The following is a 24623-nucleotide window of genomic DNA, read 5'->3' on the forward strand; positions in this document are numbered from 1 at the left end:
CCTGTGTGCTCACCTGCTCACCCCAGCTTAGGGATGGATGTGTGTTCCTCCCCAGCACTGCAGCTCCACTGTGAATCCAGAAAGATGTCAGGAGGAAGGGGCAGGAAGGACACTGGCTGTACAGCTCAGTCAAGCCAGACCAGACCCCCTGGATCCCTGCTCCCGCGGTACCACTTGGCCTTCATCAGGCTTTCTGGCCCACCTCCCGAGTCCAGCTACATCAGAGCCTGGCACCCCTTCTCCAGATGGGATCTTTTATCCTAACTTTTCAAGTCTACCACTGCACCCCCAAACACTCATGTTTTTTTCTTTTCCTCTGGATCTCTGAGGTCACTGTGTAGAATCCAGGCCTGGGACACTCAGCTGCAGAATCTAACTAAATCCCCTTTTGTCCCTAGAACAGGAGGGATTGTCTCCACCCCAATTGCATGCCTCTGAGGTCATCATGTGACAGGAATCAGTTTTCTGAGGGACCACAGTTGCCCACAGGCTCAACCTGGAGTCCTGCCAGGCCCTCCCCAGCTGCTTCTCCATTCTGCCCCACATGTGCCCATGGTGTGCCGAGGGCAGGTGGCTCTTCCCATCAGGCTGGATTGGAGGCTGTTTACAAGGCTCGCCCTGGTGTGGTGTGCTGGAGACAGAATGGAGTGGAGACTCCCTGGGCCAAGTCAGACCCATGAACTATTGCAGACAGAGTGCAGGTCCCTCCCAAGTGGTGTCCCGTGTATGACTGCTAAGATCTCCCTCACCTCTGAGGCTTTGCCGCCTTTCTCTTTGCAGAAGAAAGTAGAAGCTAACCCTTTCTGTTGATGATTCCATCTTTGCCCGAAAACTCAAGGAAGCCACTTGCCTGCTCACCTGCATAGATGCGCCAAGCCCTACCCCTACCCTCCAGGTGTCTAAAAACAGGGTTCCAACAATAAAAGCCTTGTAATTCACAGGGGAGCCTTGACTGTTTGGATTTGAGGGTGGGCATTGAGTTTCTTGGGACATATCAGGGACAACCAGTGGGACTTTGAATTGTTCCTGCTGAATTGCAGCGCTGCCAAAATGCCCCTGAAAAACACATTAGGTAATGCTAGGAGACCACAGTCAACACAGCCAGAGTGTCTGTCACTCTCATGGGCCATGGGGCATGGGGCACATACATGACATTCTCGAATGAACTTCCCAGGAACATGGAACAGTGAAGGGCCAGAGGGACCAAGTGTCTGCTGAGGATTACACAGTTTCCGGACAGCAAAATTGTCCCTTCTGTCCTCTGCTGAGGACGTGGGCCAATTGTATAGAGTACGTGTCTCACAGTGCTCCTCTGGGCCTCTGTATTCCATCTATATATTTGGCACTGCATGGATGAGGTAGGCCTGGTCTTAGGCAGATGGTGTCCCAGCCTTCAGTGGGTTTGCAGGTGTCAGGTGTGAGAGGTCCAAAGCAGAGTAGGGCACAAGTGACTGGCAGTTTGTCCCCACTAGAACACTCATGCTCCCCTCCCACACCACTCTCTGACCTTAGTTACTGCCCCTCCTGCTTCTCAGGTGTTCTCTCCAACCTGTAGAGCCAGAAACCTGTAGATCAGAAAGAGTCAGGATTACCTTCCAGATCTTTCGGCATCTGACATCTAAGCCACAACACTGAGCTGTCCAGTGAGTTCCAGGTTCCAAGCTTTGTGAGCCATCACCCCTGCTGGAGTAGGCTCAGATGCAGCTGTCTTTTAATCATTTCTGCCCTTGTAATTATGTGACCTCAGTAAAACTCATTGTTTCACCAATTGCCCTTCTGTGGTATTTGCACTTCCATCTGCCACTGGCTCCCTGTTTGGAATGAACAGACACTTGTTCCGACCTTCCGTGGAGCAATGTCACACAGCCAGTGAAATGGCTCGGTGGGTTAATGCTATCAAGCCTGACAACCTGACTTTGATCCCCAAGATCCATAGGGTGGAAGGAGAGAACTGACTCCCCCAGTGGTCCTCGGGCCTCCATGTATACCCTGCCATGCATATATTTATACATGCCCATTTTGGGAGGTGGGGTTCGAGACGAGATTTCTTTGTGTAGCTCTGACTGTCCTGGAACTAATGCTGTAGACAAAGCGGGCCTTGAACTCACAGAGATCCACCTACCTCTGTTTCCCCAGTGCAGGGATTAAAGGCGTTTGCCACCACAGCCAGCTCCTATAAGCACATTCTTTTTAACGTTGATTATTTATTTGTGTAATGGCTTTCCGTGTGGGCATTAACAGTGTAAAAAGTCACACACATAACCATCAGGACACCTCAAGTAGAACTGACTATAGTGACACTGGTTTAATTACATTTTAAAAGTTTTCTGAAAAACTTGGCCAATAAAAAAAAATTGTCCCTCAATAAGGTTGAAATTATTTCCTAAAGTAATTTTTGATTATCTGCACATAAAGCAAACAGTGTTCCACAAAATTCATTAGGCACAGGCTGGTAAAATTGCTGTCAGGAAGAACAGAAAGCATTGTTGTTTATCTCTTGTGAGCACACTTTCTGAAAGCCGGATGAGGGCATCCCTTTCTGTGGGTGGTCTACGTTTCCTGATCTGTCCACTGCTGCTGGGCGAGGCAGGTTGTCTGTGGCATGTCATCACTCTGTAAGACACATCGGCAGGCTCTGTCCACATCCCCTGGCAAACCCACCGCCAGAATGTTAGCATAGCATTCATTTCTGGAAGCCGCTGGCAAGCAAACAGGACAGGGCCAGCGGCTAGGCCTAGCTTCAGGTCTGCAGATATTGTCTTGTCCCTCTGGTCAGAGCAGGAGGTGATGTCTAATACACCGCCTATGAGCTGAAAAGCTATTCCAACATTTTCCCCACACTGATTGGCAATCTCAGGCAGCAGTGGGTTGGGGAAGCCCAGGACAGAGACCACTTTACAACTGTTGGCTCGCAGGCTGGCCGTCTTCTTGAAGGTCTTTCCAAATTAGTGGGCAAACCTTCCAACCTCATTTTCTTTTGACCCTAGCTGAAAAAAATTCACCATGCACCAAACATTCAATAACTTGGGTTAAAATAGATATAACGGCTGTGTTTCCAATCCACGCCAGAATTACGGAAGCTGCAGAAAGAATTAAATCTCCAGCAAGAACAGTTTTTTTCACCCCAGATTTCATTAAGCGTATGTTTTCCTCTTCGAGAACTTGCATCGTCAATAATATCATTGCGAACCAGACTGGTAGTGTGGATCATTTCTGCAATCAAGGCTATGGTGCGCTGGCTGGCTTGCACATCTCGTGAGCCTATTAGGATGAATGTTACAGGCTCGCACCATTACCACCACAATAACCAGTCTAAAGGTTTTCCTTTGCATTGAAGTAGTTTGTATTGGGACAAGTCCTGCAGTTCTTGGGGGAGATGCACAGCTCCTTTCTAATGTCTTCATACAGACCTTTCAAGTTTCTCCAGCCAAGTTCAAAAGGATCAAGTATATTTCTCACCACTCTGTGTTTGACTACAACAGCACACTGTTGGTGTCCTTTAATGGAACTGTGATATACTGTGCACATTTGGGAAGGCAGAAGTTAAAGTCTTCGCTAGGCTGAAATAGGGCATCCGCACGCGGGTGTTTAAGGCAGCACATGTCGCTAGCGAGCTGTCCCGCACATCCAGGTGGTCCCAGCCAGAAGCTCAGGGCTGCCGGCATCCAGGAGCAGCTTCTGCTAGCACCATCAGCACGTAGTATGAGTCTGAAAGTCGCGACGGGCATATTTTAAAAAAGACAAGCCAAGGTGTGGTACACACACGTTTATTTCCCCATACATTTAAATTCACACATTTAATAGGCAGCCTATGAGAGACCAAAGTGCAGAAATCTAACTTGGTGAACCAATGAGTTTTGTTGGGGTCACTTACAGGAGCAGAAATGACTCAAAGACAGCTGATTAACCAATTCCCCCAACCCAGCATGAGTGGCAGCTCATTGCACAGCCTGCAGGTGGCTCAACAGGTTGGATCTCAGCTTTATTGCTTACTCTGGCATAGTGAGTCTGAAGCTATTTTGAGTTGTTTACCTCCCTGCTTAAGGAGCTTTCTGCAGGATGAAATGGTTTGTTCTCAGAAGAAGCTGTCCAAAAACAGAAGCTCTGGATGTTCTAGAATTCACAAGGTAAAGCAGGCTGGCCTTGTTCTCACTCTCCTCAGTCTCAGAGTCAAGGGCATTTGCCTGCTAGGCCCCATCCACCATGTTTTCCCCTCCAAAATAGACCCTTTCTTCTTAAGTGGCTAGCATTGGTCGCTTTGTCAGTTTCAATGGAAGTGGTTGAGACGGCACATTCATTCGGTGACAAAGTCATAGAAAACGCAAAGTCATTCAGCTTTGAAGAAGAGAAGGAAGGCTTGGAGAGAAGAGTGCCTGAAATTCGAGGCCTGGGTGACTCTCTCCTCCTCTAGCAGAGTCTGTGATGCATCTTTCACAGGGAGGAGAGACATACTACCAGTGATGTCCCTCACAGGAGCTGAGCAAGCCAATTTGTCCCCCTCTCCCCAACAACAACAACAACAAAAAAAAAAAAAAAAGTCCTTGCAGACATATCCAGAGGTGGGCCTCCATCTCCCAAGAGATTCTAGAGCTGGTCAAGTTAACAGTGAAGATGAAACAAAGGCTTGGAGGAGGTGCTGAGGGTGTAAAATTTCCACTGTGGGAACTGAAAAGTCTCTAGCGGGCAGGAGAGTTGGCTCAGTGGTTGCTCTTTCAGAGGACCCAAGTCTGATTCCCAGCACCCACATGGCAGCTCACAACCATCTGTCACCCTGGTTCTAGGGGATCTGACACGCGATTCTGACCTCCATGGGAATCCTGCACGCACATGATTTACAGACATTCATGCGGGCAAGAGATCTATATGCATAAAATAAACATGAATAAATCCCTTGTTTAAAAGTTTCCGGAAGCCAAACGTGGTTTTACACGCTTTGATCCCAGCAGAAGCAGGAGGATTTCCACACGTTCGAGGCCAGCCTGGTCTACAAACTGAGCTGCAGGACTTCTACCAGCACATGATGGTCATGGACTCACCGTCTGAAACAGTAAGCCCTAATTCAATGCTTTTCTTCCATAAGCTGCCTTGGGCATGGTGTCTCTTCACAGCGATAGAACAGTAACTAAGACTTATTGGGAAACAATAATCCAATGACTCTCAGCCCACAGTAAAGCTAGGGATCTACAAATCCCCCTAGGAGCTATCCAGCAGTAACAGTCCTACAAGCATTGCACTGGGTTTTTGGCTTCCATAGTCAAACCCTGGGCTTTGAGAGTACATTGGAACCGGGAGTTGAAGGAAAAGTTAAAGAGACTCGTCTCTGCTGCAATGCATTACTGTAAAGTGTATGTGTGTGTGTGTGTATGTGCATGTGCGTGCACGTGTGTGTGTGTTCTGTTTGCATGTTTACCTTTATGCCAGAGGAAGGCACCAGTTCTCACTACAGATGGTTGTGAGATGCCATGTAGGTGCTGGGAATTGAACTCAGGACCTCTCGAAGAGCAGTCAGTGCTCTTAACTACTGAGCCATCTCTGCAGCCCTAGTTTTTGTGGGTTTAGTGGCTTGAAGCAACATACATCTCCTGTCATATAGACACAGCAGTCAGAAGCCCAAGGCAGGTGTTGTAAGCATAGCAGGAGGTAAGGGAACCAGAGAGAGTGTGGTAGCAGAAGAAGAGGCCACAGCTGCTGACCCTGAAGATGAAATACAGCCTTAAGCCAAGGCAGGCACAGCCTCTGTAGCAACCACTGGGAGCTGGAAGAGAGAAAACACATTTTCAGAGCCTCTAGAACAGTAGTTCTTAACCTGTTGACCGTAAACCTCAGGAGAATCAAATGACTCCTTCACGGTGTCACCTAAGACCATCAGAAAACACAGATGTTTACATTACAGTACATAACAGGAGCAAAATTACAGTTATAAAATAGCAACAAATAATTTTATGGTAGGGGAGTCAGCACAAATGAGAAACAGTATTAAAGGGTCCCAGCATCAGGGAAGTTTAGAACCACTGCTGTAGAATAATGTAGCCCCACTAACATCTATATCCAAGCCCAGCGAGACCTGTGAAGATTGGCTGAGACCATCCAAAGGAACAGTTCTTAAAAATGTGTTGTGCTGTCCTTATAAGTCCCCTGAGAACTTTTCGGGGAACATGAGATCAAAACCATGTGATTACCTAGTGTCTGGTACATGCACAGGGCAAGTTGAGGCAAGAGGGCTAAGATTCAAGAAGAGTTCATGACATAAGCAACCTAGCCCACAGCTTGTTCCATGGCCACACTGGACTTGAGCTCCCATTCTGTGTGACAATTTCAGGTACTGGATCACAGGCATAAGCCACTGCAGCCTCAGCCCTGTCGTAGATTAGTGGCCTCAGCTAAGATGAATCACAGAATACAACCAACCCACGTGGAAGTGTATTGGTAGGTGGTAAAAGAGGGATTTGTGAGGGTCGACAGGGAAAGGCAAGTAGTGAAGAGAGAAAGACAGATGGGTGGGGCCTTTGCACATGCGTAAAGAGCTGTGGGCAGTCAAGAGTGCATGGTATAATTGACAACTGGCATAGAGACATACGGGAGGGCCCTGGGCTGACTCAGTATTTACCCGAATCCTTATGAGCACATGCATGACTTGAGACTCTGGGGCTGAGTATTTGGAGCTAAGGTAGAAAAATGCTTGAATGCAAGGTAACTCCTCCCATCTACGAATCCACTGGCAGTAGTTAGAAAGGTACTGGAAATTTTGGGGGTCTAAATTGTCATTAGTCAGCCACTTTGAGTTGTTAACTGTGGGATATTTTGACCACTTTTTAGTACAAATGCAAATGAGTTTTAAGGTCTTTAAATAGGTCATTAAACATAGCTATTTTAGGTTTTCTAAAAGACATCAGGAGTGGAAGGGCTTATAGTTTTGGTTGGTTTATTTCCCATGAATGTGGCAGAAAAAAATCATGAGATCCAATGGCTTTTTATCAAGGGAGAATCAAACGATGACAGCTCCAGTGGCCCAGGGACTTGTCAGTCAAAAGAACAGAAGCAGAGAGGCCATGTCCAAAGGAGTTTGGATCTAAAAGACAAGAAAGCACAAGGCGCCCAGTGAAGGTCAGTGATGAGGGGTTATGCCCAAAGGACACTTGGGTCCAAGAAACGATAAAGACCTCACTCGTGGGAAATGGCTGAAGGTGATTGTTGGCAAAAGGGGGCAGCCTTAGACCTGAAGGTGGTGGCTGGTAGTACCCTTGCTTCAAAGGACACCACGTGGTGCCAGATGATCAACTGTCACTCCCACGGATTCAGGAAAGTGTTTATGCCAAAGACAAGAAGGAAAACTCACTGATTGAAGCTGTTGTTGTACAAAGGGGACCAGCAGACAAGTAGTTGGAAAGTGAGCTATTGTTCAGGGTCCCACACGCCTCAGACAGCCAGCCCACAGGTGGGAGAGACCGCCAAGAGCACCTGCCAAGTAAGCTTGCAACATACAAAAATCTGGCAATGTAATCCATCACATAAACAAACTGAAAAAAAAACACATGATCATCTCATTAGATGCTGAAAAAGCCTTCAACAAAATCCATCACCCCTTCATGATAAAGGTCTTGGAAAGATCAGGGATGCAAGGGACATCCCTAAACATAATAAAGGCAGTGTATAGCAAGTCGACAGCCAACATCAGACTAATTGAAAGAGAAACGTAAAGCAATTTCACTGAAATCAGGAAGAAGACAAGAATGATCACTCTCTCCACATCTCTTTGATATCGTACTCAAAGTCCTAGCTAGAGCCATAAGACAAAAGAGAACTAACTGGTTCACTGCTTACATTGTACAGGGAATACCAATTTCTGGAGCCCCTACATTCTATACTGATTCAAACAAATCAGGAAAAACAGGTTATAAATTAAGAAATTTTAATAAAGTGACTCAAAGGCCTTATGATTCTGTTCAAAAGGCAGACTTTCAATATGCAGAGAGTTGTTTTACGTATTAAAACTACTGAACTTAATCCAGTTTGTCAGAATTGACCTTGTTATCTATTCAGTTATAATAACTAATCAGAAATAGAAATCATCCCTTTAATATAACATATATTAGATCCCAAATGGGTCTGCCAGGCCCTGTAACACAAGTTTTGGCAAGATTCGACAGTCCTGCTTACCCATTTCCGGATATCACGTAACTTGTCAGTGGCTGAGGCAGTGTCAATTCCTTGCTCAAAGGCCAGTTTTGTCAAGAAGAAGATGAGCTCCAAATGGAGTGTATTTGCTGTTCAACATTCTCTCAGGAATAGATCGGTGCTGCCAGGAGCAGTCATGTCTCATGTCAACAAAACCCTAAGTTATTTAAATGCCATGTTTTACGGATCCTTGAATTGGTTGAAGATTCCATATCTAGACAGAATATAATCTCTATATATTAAAGAACCTAATTGATCTGATTGTATGTACAACAAACATGAACAGCTATTGACCTATAATAATTAATACCTGTATAACTTAAAGACTAAAACTTCATGTCAGAATATTAAATAATCTGTAAGCAAATGTGCAACAAATGAAGACAAAGACCTCAAAAGGTAAACTATCTATAAGTATCTTGATCAGAGGTAGGAGTAATACAATATGAAAATATATCCTAAAAGTTGTATTAATATACAAAATGTCCTAAACAGAGGTAGAAACATGCACATATGCAATCTGACAAAATAACATTGCATCAGTGTAAAAATGTAAACAAAAGTAACAGATATAATTTGAAATTTTATTATTATACAAAAACTATACTCATGCAAATTATCCATTTATAATAGCTAACAAGTATTCACTCTATTACCCACTACTGCTATCTCATTTTTTTAAAAACATACATTCTGCTCCAACCCTCTACCTAGTACAAGTAATAATCAAAAACCCCTAAACAGTGTTCCCAACACTATGGACAAATGTTTTTGGGATAGGGGGTATCGTCTTCTAGAATTGCTTCCAGCTGTCATGGGGGCAATGTTCTCTCAATGGGATCCCGCAAAAATTAAGTGGTGGTTAGGTCCCAAAATTACTGTCTAGCATAATTGCAAACAATTTCTGAGCAGCCAAGAGATTTTTTGTTTTGTTTTGATTTTCAAAGTTCTCATATGTGGAGTTTTGGCTACAATATGGGAATATGCACCATTTCAGCAGCTGGTACCCAAAACAAGCAGTCCTACAGCAGGCACTCTCTGCATCATGATGTCATCTCAACCAGGTGGAGCTGTTGCTGTGGCCCCATCTTCTTCCTGGAAACTTCAAAGATTGCTGCAGAAAAAGGAATCATAAAAACCTCAGACACCATTCATATAAAAATACATTCAATGAAGAATATGATATAGACAAAAAAGGCATGGAGAAAGTAAAAATTTTCCTAAAGTCTTTCTTCTGCCCCACACCAGATGGCTCCTGATATGAGACAGAAACTCTGAATGTTCCTTTTAATAACAAGCTTGGATTTAGAGAAGTACAGAGCCATTGTCTAACTCCAAAACCAGCTATATGTGTCTGTGTGTGCGTGTTTGTGTAAATGTAAGTGTAAACAGTACCTGGATTCATAAACCATACTCTGTTTTCTAGATGCTCCTTAGTGGATAGTTATTTTTTCCTTCAATCAGGAGGACATCCAGGGTCTCTTGAGTTTTTGATGATGTGTATTTTCCTACAAAGGTAAGAGCAGAACCCTGCCCTAACCCATATGAGCTATACATACCACCTGTATGATTGTCACTGTTGTGGATGTGGTATCATTTCTCTTTTTTAAGAGGTTTTAACTTTTCAAAGTGAATATTAATTTTAATGGTATCCATAATTTTTCTTCTCCTTTGGAAACAAGAGCAAAACCCCTTTCCCAACATTGTACATCTCCTGGTTTCCACTGTGAGCTCACGTCCTTGAAATACACTGGTTGATTCAATTCAGAAGGTTTTTCCATTATCCAATGCCTCTGTGCTGCTGTTGTTCCTTTCTCATTAGTGTTGAGAAAATTCAAGGTTAATAAAGCATTATGCAATCTATTTCTGGGTGTATTTTCTATCCCTTTCTGTTTGTTCAGCATATCCTTTATAGTACGATTTGACCTTTCTATAACTGCCTGATCTGTAGGATTATTTGGTATACCTGTAATATGGTGTATATTATAATAAGCAAAAAAGCGTTTCATTTTCTTAGATACATATGCCGGACAATTGTCTGCCTTTATTTGTGCAGGTATACTCACGATGGCCATAATGTCCAATAAATGTGTAATTATTGAATCAGCCTTTTCTGAGCTCAAGGCAGTTGCCCATTGAAAACCTAAATATATGTCTATGGTGTGGTTACATATTTTAATTTATCAAATTCCATAAAGTGGAACACATCCATCAGCCAGATTTTATTCCTTTGACTACACTTTGGGTTACTCCCTGTAGGCAGCGGTGTTTGATTATAGAAAGAGCAAGTAAGACACCTCTTTATAATATCCTTAGCTTGTTGCCATGTAATAGAAAACTCTTTCTTTAAACCTTTGCTATTGACATGATGATTTTATGAAATTCAGAGGCCTAAAACACACTTCCAATCAATAATTGATCAATTTCTGCATTACCATGTGCTAGAGGACCTGGCAGATCCGTATGGGATTGGATGTGTGTTATGCATATAAGACAAAGCCTGTTTCTGATTATGTCTTGCACCAGAATAAATAATGATGTCAATTTCATATGATCTGGTATAAATTCAGCATGTACAATATACAAGATAACTCGTTCTGCATATTGTGAATCAGTAACTATACAGAGAGGGTCTTTAAAATCCCTTAGTACCATGAGAATAGCATGTATTTCTGCCTTCTGGATAGATTTATAAATGCTTTGTTACACCTTACTTAATTCTTCTGATTTGTAACCTGCCTCCCCAGATTTATTTGTATCAGTATAAAATGTACGGGCTCCAGTTATTGGTGCATCAGGTACACTTCAGGGAAGAATCCAAGAAGCTCTTTCTAAGGTGAAGTCTATTGCATTTGGGATAATTGCTATTAATTTCTCCCAAAAAATTAGCACAAGCCCTTTTTCAGGGTACATTGTCTTTTCATAACCTTTTTATTTCATCAACAGTATAAGGCACTATAATCTCTGCTGGGTCTATACCTGCTAATTGACCAAGTCTCAATTTACCTTTTATAATTAATTCAGAAATTTTTCCACATAAATTTTAATTTTTTACTTGGTTTATGTGGTAAAAAGATCCATTCTAAGACAATATCATCCCTCTACATTAAAATGCCTGTAGGAGAAATTCTGGAAAGAAATATGACTAAAATACAGTTAAGATTTGGATTCACCCAATCCACATGTGCCTCCTGTAATTTCTCCTCAACAAATGTCAATTATTTTCTGCTTCAGCTGTTAGGTCTCTGGAACTATTCAAGTCTTTATCACCATCTAACATTTTGTTTAAATGAATTATTAGATCAGGCATTATCCCAACAGCCGGTTGTAGACTGGAAATGTCTCCTAGTAATCTTTGAAAGTTACTAAGAGTCTGCAACTGGTCTCTCCGAATTTGTGCCTTTTGTGTTCTAATTTTCTGTAAACCTATTCTGTAACCTCGGTAATTAACAGAATCTCCTCTCTGAATCTTTTCAGGAGCAATTTGTAATCCCCATTTAGGCAAGATTTTCTTTACTTCTTCAAACATCTTTTCCAAAGTATCTATATTTGAATCAGATAACACAATGTCATCCATGTAATGGTAGATTACAGATTTAGGAAATTGCCTACGAATTATTTCCAATGGCTGGCTGACAAAGTATTGGCACAGGGTGAGGTTATTGAGGATTCCCTGTGGGAGGACAGTCCATTGATATCTTCTAGTAGGCTTAGAATAATTAAATAAAATATAAGTAATAATTAAATAAAATATAAGTATGCACTGTGAAGGCAAACTTTATTCTTTTCTTGTAAAGGTATAGTGTAGAAACAATCCTTTAAATCAATAACTATGAGAGGCCATCCCTTTGGTAACAGAGAAGGCAGAGGAATTCCAGATTGTAGAGGGTCCATAGGATGAATAACCTTGTTGATAGCCCTTAGGTCTATCACCATTCTTTATTTTCCAGATTTCTTTTTAACAACAAATACAAGAGAATTCCAAGAGCTGGTTGATTTTTCTATATGTCGAGCATCTAGTTGCTTTTCTACCAGCTCTTTAGAGCCTGCAACTTTTCCCCAGCTAGAGGCCACTGCTTAACCCATATTGGATTCTCAGTTAACCATTTTAAAGTAGGGCTGTTGGTACCTCTGAAGGTTTATCACTTGTTTTGTGTTCATGTACAGCCCCAATGGCTGGTGTCTGTAATCTATAATATCTTCTAATATTTTCCTCAGAAACAAGGTTTGGGGGCTGCAGGAATGTTAATCTGGGTATTCCATTGCTGCAATAGGTCATGACCCCACAAATTCACTGCAATATTGGCTATATATGGCCTTAGTCTTCCCATTTGGACTTCTGGCCCTATGCATTCAACCCATCCCATGCTCTCTTTTACCCAAGGTGGGGTTCCAATTCCCAGAAACTGAACATCTACCTCTTAAAGAGGCCAATTCGGATGCCAAGATTCTGGAGTAATGATACTTACATCTGAATCCATGTCTAATAAGAAATGACATTAATACAAAGTCTTAGCTTTGGTCTTATATCCTTTATGGAAGTCTGCCAAAATATATGTTTCCTCTGTCCTAATGGAGTTTTTGACTTGTCCTCCACATTTAACCAATCATTCAGACCAGTATGGCTTTTTACAGTGGGCATTGGATTTTTTTAATTTTCTTGGTGAGACACATTCTCCACTGTAACTGGGAATGACTGGACGACATTCTTTATGGGGGCCTGCGAGAGGCACCCCCAGGTTGTTTCCTCATGGTATCCGGTTGCCTGTCTACCTTTCATTGACCTACATTGAGTTGTCCGATGTCGGCCCTGCCACACCTTTTACATATACTGCCATTCCCAGAGGAAGTATTATCCCTAGGTGTTGCAGGAGCTCCTTCTGCTCCTTCAGCAAATAGCTGCTGAGATACGAGCCCATTGGGGCATGGTCTCTTTCTCTCTTTAAAAAAGCAGCAACTGCCCTCCGCTAGCTCTCTAGCTTCTGGCTCCGCTTCCAGTGACTAGGCTCCCTTCCTGATTGTGCAGAGCACTGTTGTCTGGGATGGTGATCTGTAAGTTTTTCCCCCTTAAATAAATAACCATTCTATTAATCATAATTCCAAACTGGTGTGGGATTGTTTGTGACTTATGCCTTCATCTGGCACCCAAATGTTTGGTTTTAGGACCTCTCCTTCCCCTGCTCGGCTGCCTGCCTCCAGCTCGGCTTGTCACGAGCCCTCCCTCAGCCGCGGCCTGTGCCTTGTGGACAGAGACAGCAGTTTAATATAAATTATCACACAGTGGCTTTTCTTGCTGCAATTCTTTATATATTCTCTTTACACACCTCAGACTGGCTTCAAGTCCCCATGCACCCTATTGTTTGCCTCCCCAAAACTCCACAGGCCTGCACAGTCTCCGCCCGCCTGGTTTGCTCTTTTCTGAGTCATTTTTAAATCTCCCTTGCAAGCGCAGTGCTTAAGTGGCGCAAATCAGAATGCAAGCGGTTGCCAAAAGCTGCAACCCCTCGGGGTGACTCTATCACGTGGAGGCATACGTGGCTTCCAGGTTGCTCTTCTCTACTCCTGTATTCTGGGTTTCTGGTTCCGTGTATGGAATTGATTTAATTACATTTACTCTAAGGTGGACCCTGTTTTTGTCACCTTTGCAGTGGTTCTATTCGAGACTCAGCAACAGCGCCACCTGCTGGATAATAGGTAATATGGCAGTTTTTGTTTCCAACGCAAATTTTACTGCTTTGTTTACTAATACAATGGATTATATCATGCAAGGTTTATATGACTATGGGGATACCTTAACTTACTGGTTACTAAGTTTCAGTTTTCTTTTCCATATTCTATCATTAAGGAAGAATATGGCACTCCTACGAATGATACAATCTCTATGGACTAATAATGAACGACTAGTTGAAAGGATTAAAATTATTGAAAATCAGAGGTTATCTGAACAAGTGGATACTATGATAGACAAAATTGACTCCATATCCAAGGGTACTATGAAATTACCTGAAAGGGTTCAGGCTGTTGAATTTGACGTTCAGATGTTATCACAAAGTTTTGATAAGGTAACAGACAGAATGTACCTCCAAGATGGGAATCTACATGATACACAAGAAAAGTTTAAGGAGGACATGTTATCTTTGAAGGAAAAAATTAAAGCCTTGGAATCATAGGTGTAGAATGGGAACCAAAAAATTGATACCTTAGTGAAATCACTAGAAACTCAGAGATTCAGGATTTAAGAGAGACAATGATAAAAAGATTTGAAATGATTGAAGATATTATTGGAGCTGGTGAACAGAGTAAGAGGGCACAAGGACAGGATACAATGCCACCATCATTCTACAACAGAGTGGCGCCCAACGTGGTAAACTGGATCCATGTAAAACCTGAGAGAGTTTAATTTTAAACACAAAAAACAGAGTTTAACACAGAATTTTGCTGTTTGTGGGTGGCGTGCCACAGAGAGAATTTCCTGACTCAGCAGCCTTAAAAAAAAGCCATGTGCAGTTTTAAAACACAGCTTCCTGGGCCCTGCTGTTGGTGCAAACTCTGGCTATGGTGCGTTTGTGGGCCTGGATGTTTGTGTTCCTGCTTGGGATCGGAAAGAAAGTACTCTGAGACCATGCCAATGGCTCAGCGCTCCCCACCTGCACCTGGGCAGGCAGCGGGATGAGATTTACTAGGCATGCTCAAGCAGGAGAGCATGGCGAATTCCCGCTGACATACACAGAGATGTTTCCAGGCTGTGCATTGCTCTGCCTGGCAGATTAGGCTGTAACTGAGATAAAAAGCTCAGTCTCAGAGTTAAAGTGCTGAGTGGCGGCGAGTGGCGGCTCCTACTTGGCGGCCCCAGAACTAGTAGAAAATGGCACACCCACCATTTTAAAATTGGAGAGAGGTGGAGCCAACATCCAGAGCAGCTGGCTGCTCCAGAGCCGCAAACAACTGAGTCAGAATCACAAGCAGCTCCGCCATATTGGACTGGGCGTGTCAAGCTCACAGTACCTGCTTTTGACCTAGAAATGTCACAGCTTAGATCCTTAAGAGCTTAGCGATTTAAAGGCACAAATCAAAAATGTTCCTGGACAGTAAAAAAATTACAGATTCACGATAGGACAGATTCAGACATAAAAGACCTCTAAATGGGTCACAATGTTGGATGAGTGTACATAGGCTTGGGAGAGAAAAAAAAAGAATATAGAAAATAAAGTTAATGCCCTAAAAAAAAAAGAAAGGGTAAAGCCTTTAAGGAGACAGAGTAAAGATAGTTATAGACTAAAAGAAATAAAGAAAAATAAGTCATGTAAAAATGGAAAATTCACAGAGTCTGGATTATGTGCATTGTGTTTTCTTTAAAATTTTTGACTGTGAAGGAGCTAAGTGCAGAGAGACATTTCATTAGATGGGCTGCCAGCTAAACCAGAATGGATATCATAAGGATATTATGATTTCAGAATTTGGGTCTAAGGATATGATGCTTTGGAGAGGGTCTTCTTTTGTTTTCACAGAGGATGAGACCCTGTGGACTGCTTCTATCTCAATATGGTATGATAGACCATGCCCTCCTGAAAGGTTGCTGTGAACACCTTCAGAAAATTACTTCACTCAACTGCCAACTGAGATGAACCTAGCAGACAGGTTATACCATGAAAGACCTAAATAACAGTGCCCCTATACAGCAGGAAGCAGTTTGGAGAGAAATAACTGTGCCCATATTCCCAAATATTGTTTATAAATGTTCTTTTACATTTAAAGGGGGATATGATATAGATATGAATAATTTACATAGGTATAAATTTTGTTATATGTATATGTATTTCTGATCTTGATTAAGGTATTGTGATTGTATAGTTCATTTTAAAATGTAATGTATAATTAGAAAATATAGGTTGTTAATGGATAATAATCAATAATAGTCAAGCTTGTAGTCATATTAGTTAGATTTTCTAGATATGTAGAGATATATTTCAGTTAGATAGGCAATATTCATATCTTTCAAAGACTACAGAATATGGCATTTAATGTTTTAATAACTTAGGGCTTTTCATGACAATGAAACATGTCTGCTCCTGGCAGCACCAGCTACTTCAAGAGGAAGATGGGCATCGAAGTGGCTCCTTATGGAGTTTGATAGCCATTTGGGCAAGAAACTGCTCTTGCCTGGACTGTTGCATAAACTGGACACAAAGAACCCATAGAAAGAGGACTGCTGAACTTGCTTAAAGGTGAGATGGTCTTTCGGGGTTCCTGACTCATGAAAGAGTCTGCGACAAGCAGATAGTGACTGAACAGCCTTTGAAATTTTCTGCTTTATGGAAATGTCTGCTGGATACTATGGGTCTGTAGGCTGAAGATGGATGCCCCAACAGTACAAAAGAACTTTGGGGTCCCTCTCTAATTCCAAGCCTGTTGTTAAGAGAAAAACCCAGATTTTCTGGAGTTTCCGTCTCATGTCAACAGCCATGATATGGGACAGAAAGAAATATGAGTTTAGAAAACATCTTTGCTTTTCTTCATATCTATCATACCTTTCATTGAATATATCTATCATGGCTTTCATTGAATATATATATATATATATATATGTTTATATGATTAATGTTTAAGTTTTTCAAAGTGAACAATGAGTTTTTCCTACAGTGATATTTGACGTTTCCAGGAAGAAGATGGGGCCCCATAACAACAACTCCACCTGGTTGATATGATGTCAAGATACTGATACTACAAGACCTGTTTACCAGCTGCACAAGACGGTTCCAACTTGGTTAGCTGAAATGATGCACATCTTGTACAACATTCTGGCCAGACCTGCACAAATTACTCAGAGACTATTTGCAATTTTAAAAGACATTGATCTTGAAATTTAACCATCATTTTACTTTTACAGGGTCCCACAGAAAGAACGTTGCCCACATGACAGGTGGAAGTATTTCTAGAGGATGACATCCCCTCTCCCAGTAAAGTTTGTCCTTGGGTTTAGGGACATCATTTAGGGGTTGATTATAATTAGTATACAGTTAGGGGTGGGGAGTTGGGGGAGGAATTTCATAAGCTCAGGGATCTTTTTGAAAAAAAAAGGGATAATTGGATGATGGGATAATAGATTGGTACTTGTAAGTTATTGTTTTTGGTCAATTGGTATCGATTCTTGTATATGGCTCAGAGGTTAAGAGCATTGCCTGCTCTTCCAAAGGTCCTGAGTTCAATTCCCAGCAACCACATGGTGGCTCACAACCATCTGTAATGAGGTCTGGTGCCCTCTTCTGGCCAGCAGGCAAGACAGAATATTGTATACATAATAAATAAATAAATACATATAAAAAAAGTTAAATTATATTGACTATTGTATGCATGCATGCTTCTACCTCTGTTTAAAACATTTTTTATGTATTGATATATGTATATTTACCATATTGTAGTGTACAATTCTACCTCTGATTAAGATGCTTATATATTGTTTATGAATTGAGATATATTTACCATATTGCAATGTATATTTGTACATTGTTTATATTTGGAGGTCACATTGTCCTCTTTTATTGCACAGTTGTTTATTGTCTTAGTCTTTAAGTTAGATAGGTATTGAGAATTATATAGATCAATAGTCATCTATGTTTTTCATTTATAATTAGACTAATCAGGTTCTTTAGATACATAGAGTTTATACTCAGTATAGATAGATAATCTTCAACCTCTTCAAAGAGCTGTAGAAAATGGCCTTTAATCTAACTCAGAGTTCTGTGGTAGTGGGACACAATCACTTCTGGCAACACCAATCTATTCCAGAAAGAATGTTGAGCACCAAAGACACTCCACCTGGAGCCTTTCTTCTTGGCAGAACTGGCTTTGGGCAAAGAAATGCCCATACCTCAACCACTGACAGAGATACAGAGTATCCGTAAACGGATAAAACAGGACTGTCATATCCTGCCAAGACAGGGTAAGATAGTTTTGAAAAGTTTCTTGCCTTTGAAAATGGTATGTCAGTTATGTTAGGCCTTAGCCAAAGTTGGTTGCTTCAACACTGCAAACGTGACCTTGGGTGATTGCCCAGGTAGCTAGTTGTCTCTGTGATTTGTTGCATGTTTTGGAAGTTGTTTAATTGCACTTCCTAATTACTCAGGTAACATTATTTCCCTTCTCAGGTCTTTGATGGGGTTGAAGACTATATAAATGTAGTTACTTTCCTCTCATGACTTGGCCAAGTTATTTATTATACAAGATTTAAGCTAGTTAGAATAGGATATTTGTACTTATTATATATAATTTTGTAGTAGGTTTAGAACTCTCTTACTTAAACAAAAGGGGGAGGTGTTGCAGGAGCTCCTTCTGCTTCTTCAGCCAATAGCTGCTGAGATACCAGACCATTGGGGCGTGGTCTCTCTCTCTTTAAAAAAGCAGCACCTGCCCTCCGCTTGTTCTCTGGCTTCCGGCTCCGCTTCTGGCAACTAGGCTCCCTTCCTGGTTGTGCAGAGGGCTGTTGTCTAGAATGGTGATCTGTACGTTTTTCCCACTTAAATAAATAACCATTCTATTAATCATAATTCCAAACTGGTGTGGGATTGTTTGTGACTTACGCCTTCATTTAGGAATCCATTGTCTACAATCCCTTCTCATATCTTCCATTCTACCACAATTAAAACATTTGATATTTTGATGTCTTCTCTTACCATTGGACGTTGCTTCTCCTACCCACACCTCAGTACCATAATCAAGTGTCTTGACATTCAGTGTATGCATCCATGGGTGCTGATCTGATCTTTTAAGGCCCAAGGATCTAATTGCATTCAATGTTGGCATTCTCATAAGCCAAAGACTCAATTATTATGCGTCTAGCTGCTAGGTGAGTTACCCCTGTTTGTACAGCCCTAGATAGTCTTTGAAAGCATCACTAAAAGGTTCTCTCTGACTCTGTTTAACCCCAAAATATGATTTAATCCTCTTTCCTAGTTCCTGATTCCTGTCTCAAGCCTTCAAAGGTGCTATGCTACATAGAGCTAAGGTGTCATCATCATCATTATAAAGAGCTTGATCCTTATGATCAGAGTAAGGTCCCTCAACTAGAATTTGATCTAAGGAAATCTCAGTTCCTTTCGCTTTTTCTTGTTGCTCTAAAATTCTGCTTCCTCTTTAACAAAACATCTCCAATGCAATTGTGGTACACTTTCTAGGACTGTTGAGATTAACTGAGCCCAATCGTGAGGTGTGGCTTTGTGACTGAAAGCCCAGGTTTTGACCATCTCCCTAACAAAGGACAAATGTAGTCCATAAGTCACAGTTGCTTGTTTAATTTCTTTTAGATCAGCTATGCGTATGGGCTCCCATGTATATTCCTTGACAACCTTAAGGTATTTAGAGCCAGATACCTTTTCTGATGTTATTACTGGAAAGGCAGGTAGAAATATGAGGAAGCTATCCCAGAGAGTTTTATGTACTGACGAGGTCAAATGTTGCCTTTTTACCTTTTGTTCTGGGTCATCAAATTCGATAAGTTCCTCAATCTTTTCAAATCTGTTTACCACTGCCTTTTGTAAAGTCTGGGCCTCCTGTCCAGTATTCTGCTCTAATGCCTTCATTGAGGATTCTAAGGTATGAATTCTGTCCAGTAGCGATAATGTCTCATCCTTGGACATAATCTTCATGGCATTCATATTACCTTCCTGTAGAGACATACTATCATTCAATCTATCATATCCCTTCAACAGAGTCTGATTAATACATTCAACAGAGAAAATTCTCTCAAATAATGTTTCAGCACCCAATGTCATAGACCGGGTTTTATGTGCCAAATCAGCTGTTTCCTTCTCCAGAGTGCTGAATCTCTCTGTAAATAAATTACCATCAGACCAAAGATTTCTCAGTTGACTGAGTCCTGTTAAGCAAAGACCTGGTATCATCCTTCAGAAGTGCAATCTCTTTTTCTAAAAGTGTGTTATTAGTCTGTCCCATGTCTAAAAGCACCTCATTCAACTGAGATTTGGTATTCAAAGTGTTTGTTCTCTTTTAGAGGTATGACCTCCTCTTTGAGAAACTTATTTCCAGTCTGTATCATGTTTAAAAGTACCTCATCTGACTGAAAATTGTTAGTTAAGATGTGTCCTTCTTTAGATTTCCAACTTCTTTTCTAAGAAGCCTGGATTCAGTCTGTAAAGACTGTACCATTTTCCCATTATCAAACCACATTTTTAAGAAAACAAAAGTAAACCCTAGAAATGAGAATAGCAATGTAGGAGGGACATCATGTGCATCTTGTAAGACTTCACACATGGTGTAAGTGAAAAGGCTATCGTAATCTTGGACGGTTAGATTGTCTGACATATTGCCCGTTTAAATCAGTAAGTCTCACCTGTGGTTTAATCGGGTGGAATAAGTGCAATAACCGTTGCCTGCCAGTAGGTGTCACAGTGCATTTGAATTCACATGCTCAGATTAAATCTGAATTTAGCTAGAGTACTGAAAAATACACTCAATTCCACTGGACTGAGCTCCCAAAGTCCCAATGAGGAGCAGAAGGAGGGAGAACATGAGCAAAGAAGTCGGGACCACGAGGGATGCACCCACCCACTGAGACAGTGGAGCTGATCTATTGAGAGCTCACCAAGACCAGCTGGACTGTGACTGAAAAAGCATGGGATAAAACTGGACTCTCTGAACATGGCGAACTATGAGGGCTGATGAGACGCAAAGGCCAATGGCACGGGGGTTTGATCCTACGTAATGTGATGGCTTTGTGGGAGCCCAGCCAGTTTGGATGTTCACCTTCCTAGATATGGACGGAGGTGGGAGGTCCTAGGTCTTACCACAGGGCAGAAAACCCTGACTGCTCTTTGGACTGGAGAGGGAGGGGGAAAGGAGTGGGGGGATGGGGAGAAGGGTGGGAGGAGGGGGCGTAGGGGGGAGGAGGGGGAGGGAAATGGGAGGCTGGGAGGAGGTGGAAACTTGTTTTTTTTTTCTCCTTTTCTCAATAAAAAAAAAAGAAAAGAAAAATACACTCAAAAAAGAAATGTTTTAGTATAAATCACAGGCCGTGAGCTCTGTGAAGGTCTTTGGCTGTTCAATAGCCAGACTAGACAGGTCTGCCACTCCAGCGGTGGCTGAACCCAAAACCTGCAGTGCAGGGTGGTGGCAGCATGGCTGTGGCTGGGCTCGCACACTAGATGCAGCAGGGTCTGTGGCTGCAGAAGTGCTCCGGGAAAGTGCACGGGAATGGCCTTTGCCCACGGGGATTGATGTGGAGCTGGGCTGGGTGCGTGTGCTGGGCAGTGAGGGCAAGCTAGCAGTGGCAGAGGGTGTGGAGGGAAACCAAGGAGGGAGTGTTTGGGGACATGGCAGAGGGCACGTGAGTGGTGGCATAGTGTGCCTAGGGATGCCGAGGGGTGAGTGTGTGGGGATGATGTTATGGGGCTCAGAGTTGTGTGCTGAGCTTGGACAGTCTATGCCCAAATAAACATGGTGTGACCACGGCTGGCCAGAGCTGCCAGAGGTTCTATTGGCCCCATGTTGGGTGCCAGGTGTTGCAAATTAGCTCATCTGGGAAATAACCAGGAGAGCTTAAGGATAACAATTATATTTTTAATGGTTATAATGGGAAACTCATGCTACAGAATGGGAAGTTCGAATTCCTCTGTGTCCATGGGAATTGGGCAAAAAGAGCACACACCTTGTCAGTCCCAGTTTTCTTCCTGGATCCCAGGTAGCCACGCCTTAGCTAGGCTTAGTTGGTTACCAGAGCTTCCCCATAGATACTCAAGACAATGGTATGTGTTCAGATGTTACTGGGTTCCCAGGCTACGCGGACCAGAACAAGGAGAAAGGAAAGAAGTCCGCGTGTGACCTGGGACTCAAGCCAATCTCTATTGCTCATGATGCTCTGTGTCCTTCAAGTAGGCCTCTATCCCAAAGAGTGTGGGACCAGTGTACATTTGCCAAACTTTAGGGATTTTCAGTAGAGAGGAAATCCATATTTTTGTATTTTTCACCATTCCGTTTGTACAGAAACATTTCTTTTATTAAAGCTCTATTGAAGTTGAATTGTTTGATGTGCCCTGTGCTGTGCATAATTAAAGAACAAAATATGGTAGGTTTTAGGAGCTCATCACTGTAGTCACAGTGTTGAGCGTCTCCTTTGCTCCTAATGTTCCTTCCTCCCACTTTATAGCTCTTGTTTTATTATTTTAATTAATTTATTAATTTAAAGATATACTAGTGCTCTGTGTGCATGTACACCTGCATACCAGAAGAGGGCATCAGATTCCGTTAAAGATGGCTATGTGTCACCAAGAGGTTACTGGGAATTGAACTCAGACCTTCTGGAAAATCAGCCAGTGCTCTTATTCCCTGAGCCATCTCTCCAGCCCCTTCTCCCCCTATATGATCACTCTCTCCTCACTGCCCATCCTAGTGTTCACTGATTGTATTTACTCAGGTGTCGCTCTTCACCTACATTGTCTAAGACAGGCCACTGTGACGGTCCGGATTTCAGAGAGACTTCTGGGTATTCGTCTATCTCTTCTCAGCTCTTGACAACAGCACTGGAATGATGGATGTATGCTGCCACATCTGGCCATGGATGGGTTCTGGGATTTGAACTCATATCCCCAGTAAAGCACAGAAGCACTCATTGAACCTTCTTCCCGGCCTTCTCTGCTCCTTAGTTGTGCATCTATTCAACTCTTTCCTCATTTGAGTTTTTGGTTTATTATTAATTTTTGATATTAGATTGGAGGCAGGGTCTCTCTATATAGCCATCACTGTCCTGGAACTTTCTATGTAGATCAGGCTATGACAAATGATGACCTTTCTTGCAGACCAGAAGAGTCTCCCCAGTCGTCTTCTGAGTCAATGCACTGTTATAGACTGACCTCTAAGGAGCCAGCTGCCCTGAGATAAAGCCTAGAGGCAAAATATGAAGTGAGTAGCTGTGCACCTAGTTTCTAGCCTGACAGCCTAGGGAAGACTGTGGCTGCTTCCTTGCTCTTTACCCTCAGACAACTTCTGTCTTACAGTCTCACAAAGCTGCACTGAGCTTTTCTTGGTGAGAGCCAATGCTTTTAATCCCAGCACTTAGGAGGCAGACATGGGTGGATGTCTGTGAGTTTGAGGCCAGCCTAGTCTACATAGCAACAAAAAAGGTTACAATGGCTCTCCCTGATACCTAGTCAGTCTGTGGCAGCCTCCCTGCTCTGAGTGTCTACCCAAGTCCTCTCTTTCTTCTAGATCTGAGGACATCACATGACACATGTACAACAATAGACACGGGAACCAGAGCAGAACTGCGGGTGTTTATTGAACCAGTTTAACAGACTGAGCAAGGAAGAGACAGGTGTCTGGATGCCAGCTTCAGGATGGAAAGTGGACTGGGCAGCAAGGTGTCTCTCAGATCAGTCATCATTTTCTAAGCAAGTTAACTTTGGAAAGGATTGCCATCAATTTGTCTATGGTGTCTTCGGTATAATATTCTCTACATTCTGGGCTGAAGACCACGGTTTTCTGGAAAACCCAAAGAAAGAAAGGTGCAGAAGTGGTTACAGGCAAGATGCAAAACCCCAGCAGAGCTCTCTAGTCACCCATGATGAGGCTGCTCATTCTGCACAGGGAAGAAAATTCCCTGCAGTGATTCAGGGCTCCAGCAACAGCCTCTGCCCCAGGGAGCTGCAGCTCCTCCACAGCTGTCAGGAGGACTCTGAAAAGCCACCCTAGCCAGGCAGGGATGAAGGGAGAAGGTCCCTAAGGCATAACGGGGGCTAGGTCTGGAGAGGGGACAAGATGGCTGAGTTCTAGCTTTGATGATGTCTCGTACCTGAGGACATCTGTCAGCACATTGGCTGTGTGGTCATGTTAGAAATACGTCCCTGTGTGGATGTGCTGGAAGACATTCCTTCTTGGAGAGTGCAGTGGTTTTGCAGGACCTGACACCCAAACTAAAAGTACTTTGGAAACAGAGAGTGAGGAATGCAATATCCTAAACATGCATCTCTGTAATCCAGCTATGCTTAAATAAGACACTAAGAGAGACCAGGAGCATCTGGGGTGAGGAGCTGCAGGCACTCTCTGAGGTGGTGGGTGTGGCATCTAAGCCATTGAGGGAGGTTCTGGCTGTGGCTCTGAGGAAGCCGGTGGACGGGGGGCTCCATCTGAGACAAGAGAGAAGAGTTAAGGGAGGCTCCAGAGAAGGTGAGCCTGGCCAGTAGACAGGAGTTTCAGGCACCTTAGAGTAGAGTTGAGGGTGTCCTCCCTGTGCAGATCCACACCAAGGACTCTCCTGTGCCCCTGCCCTGCTGTGGTGAGAACGCAGTGGTCACCCATCGTTGGGGAGCGCTCTGCAGGACCTTGCATAGACAGACTGGATGTGGACCAGCATGCTGCATGGACATTTGCTAGGGTGGGCAAGGGTTGAGTGCTCTGGTGTCGATCCCCTGACACACGTGACTAGCTGACCACATCATTGT

General features: G+C 42.8%; 1 pseudogene; it reads right to left on the minus strand.

Annotated features, from left to right (window-relative positions):
* Positions 1-2438: 2438 nt before the first annotated feature.
* Positions 2439-24480, minus strand: LOC121449974 (annotated as a pseudogene).
* Positions 24481-24623: the final 143 nt, after the last annotated feature.

Source organism: Microtus oregoni, unplaced genomic scaffold (genome assembly GCF_018167655.1).
Source record: "Microtus oregoni isolate MIOR12 unplaced genomic scaffold, Mior012 000006F_ref0000085, whole genome shotgun sequence".
In the NCBI taxonomy this organism is placed as follows: Eukaryota; Metazoa; Chordata; class Mammalia; order Rodentia; family Cricetidae; genus Microtus; species Microtus oregoni.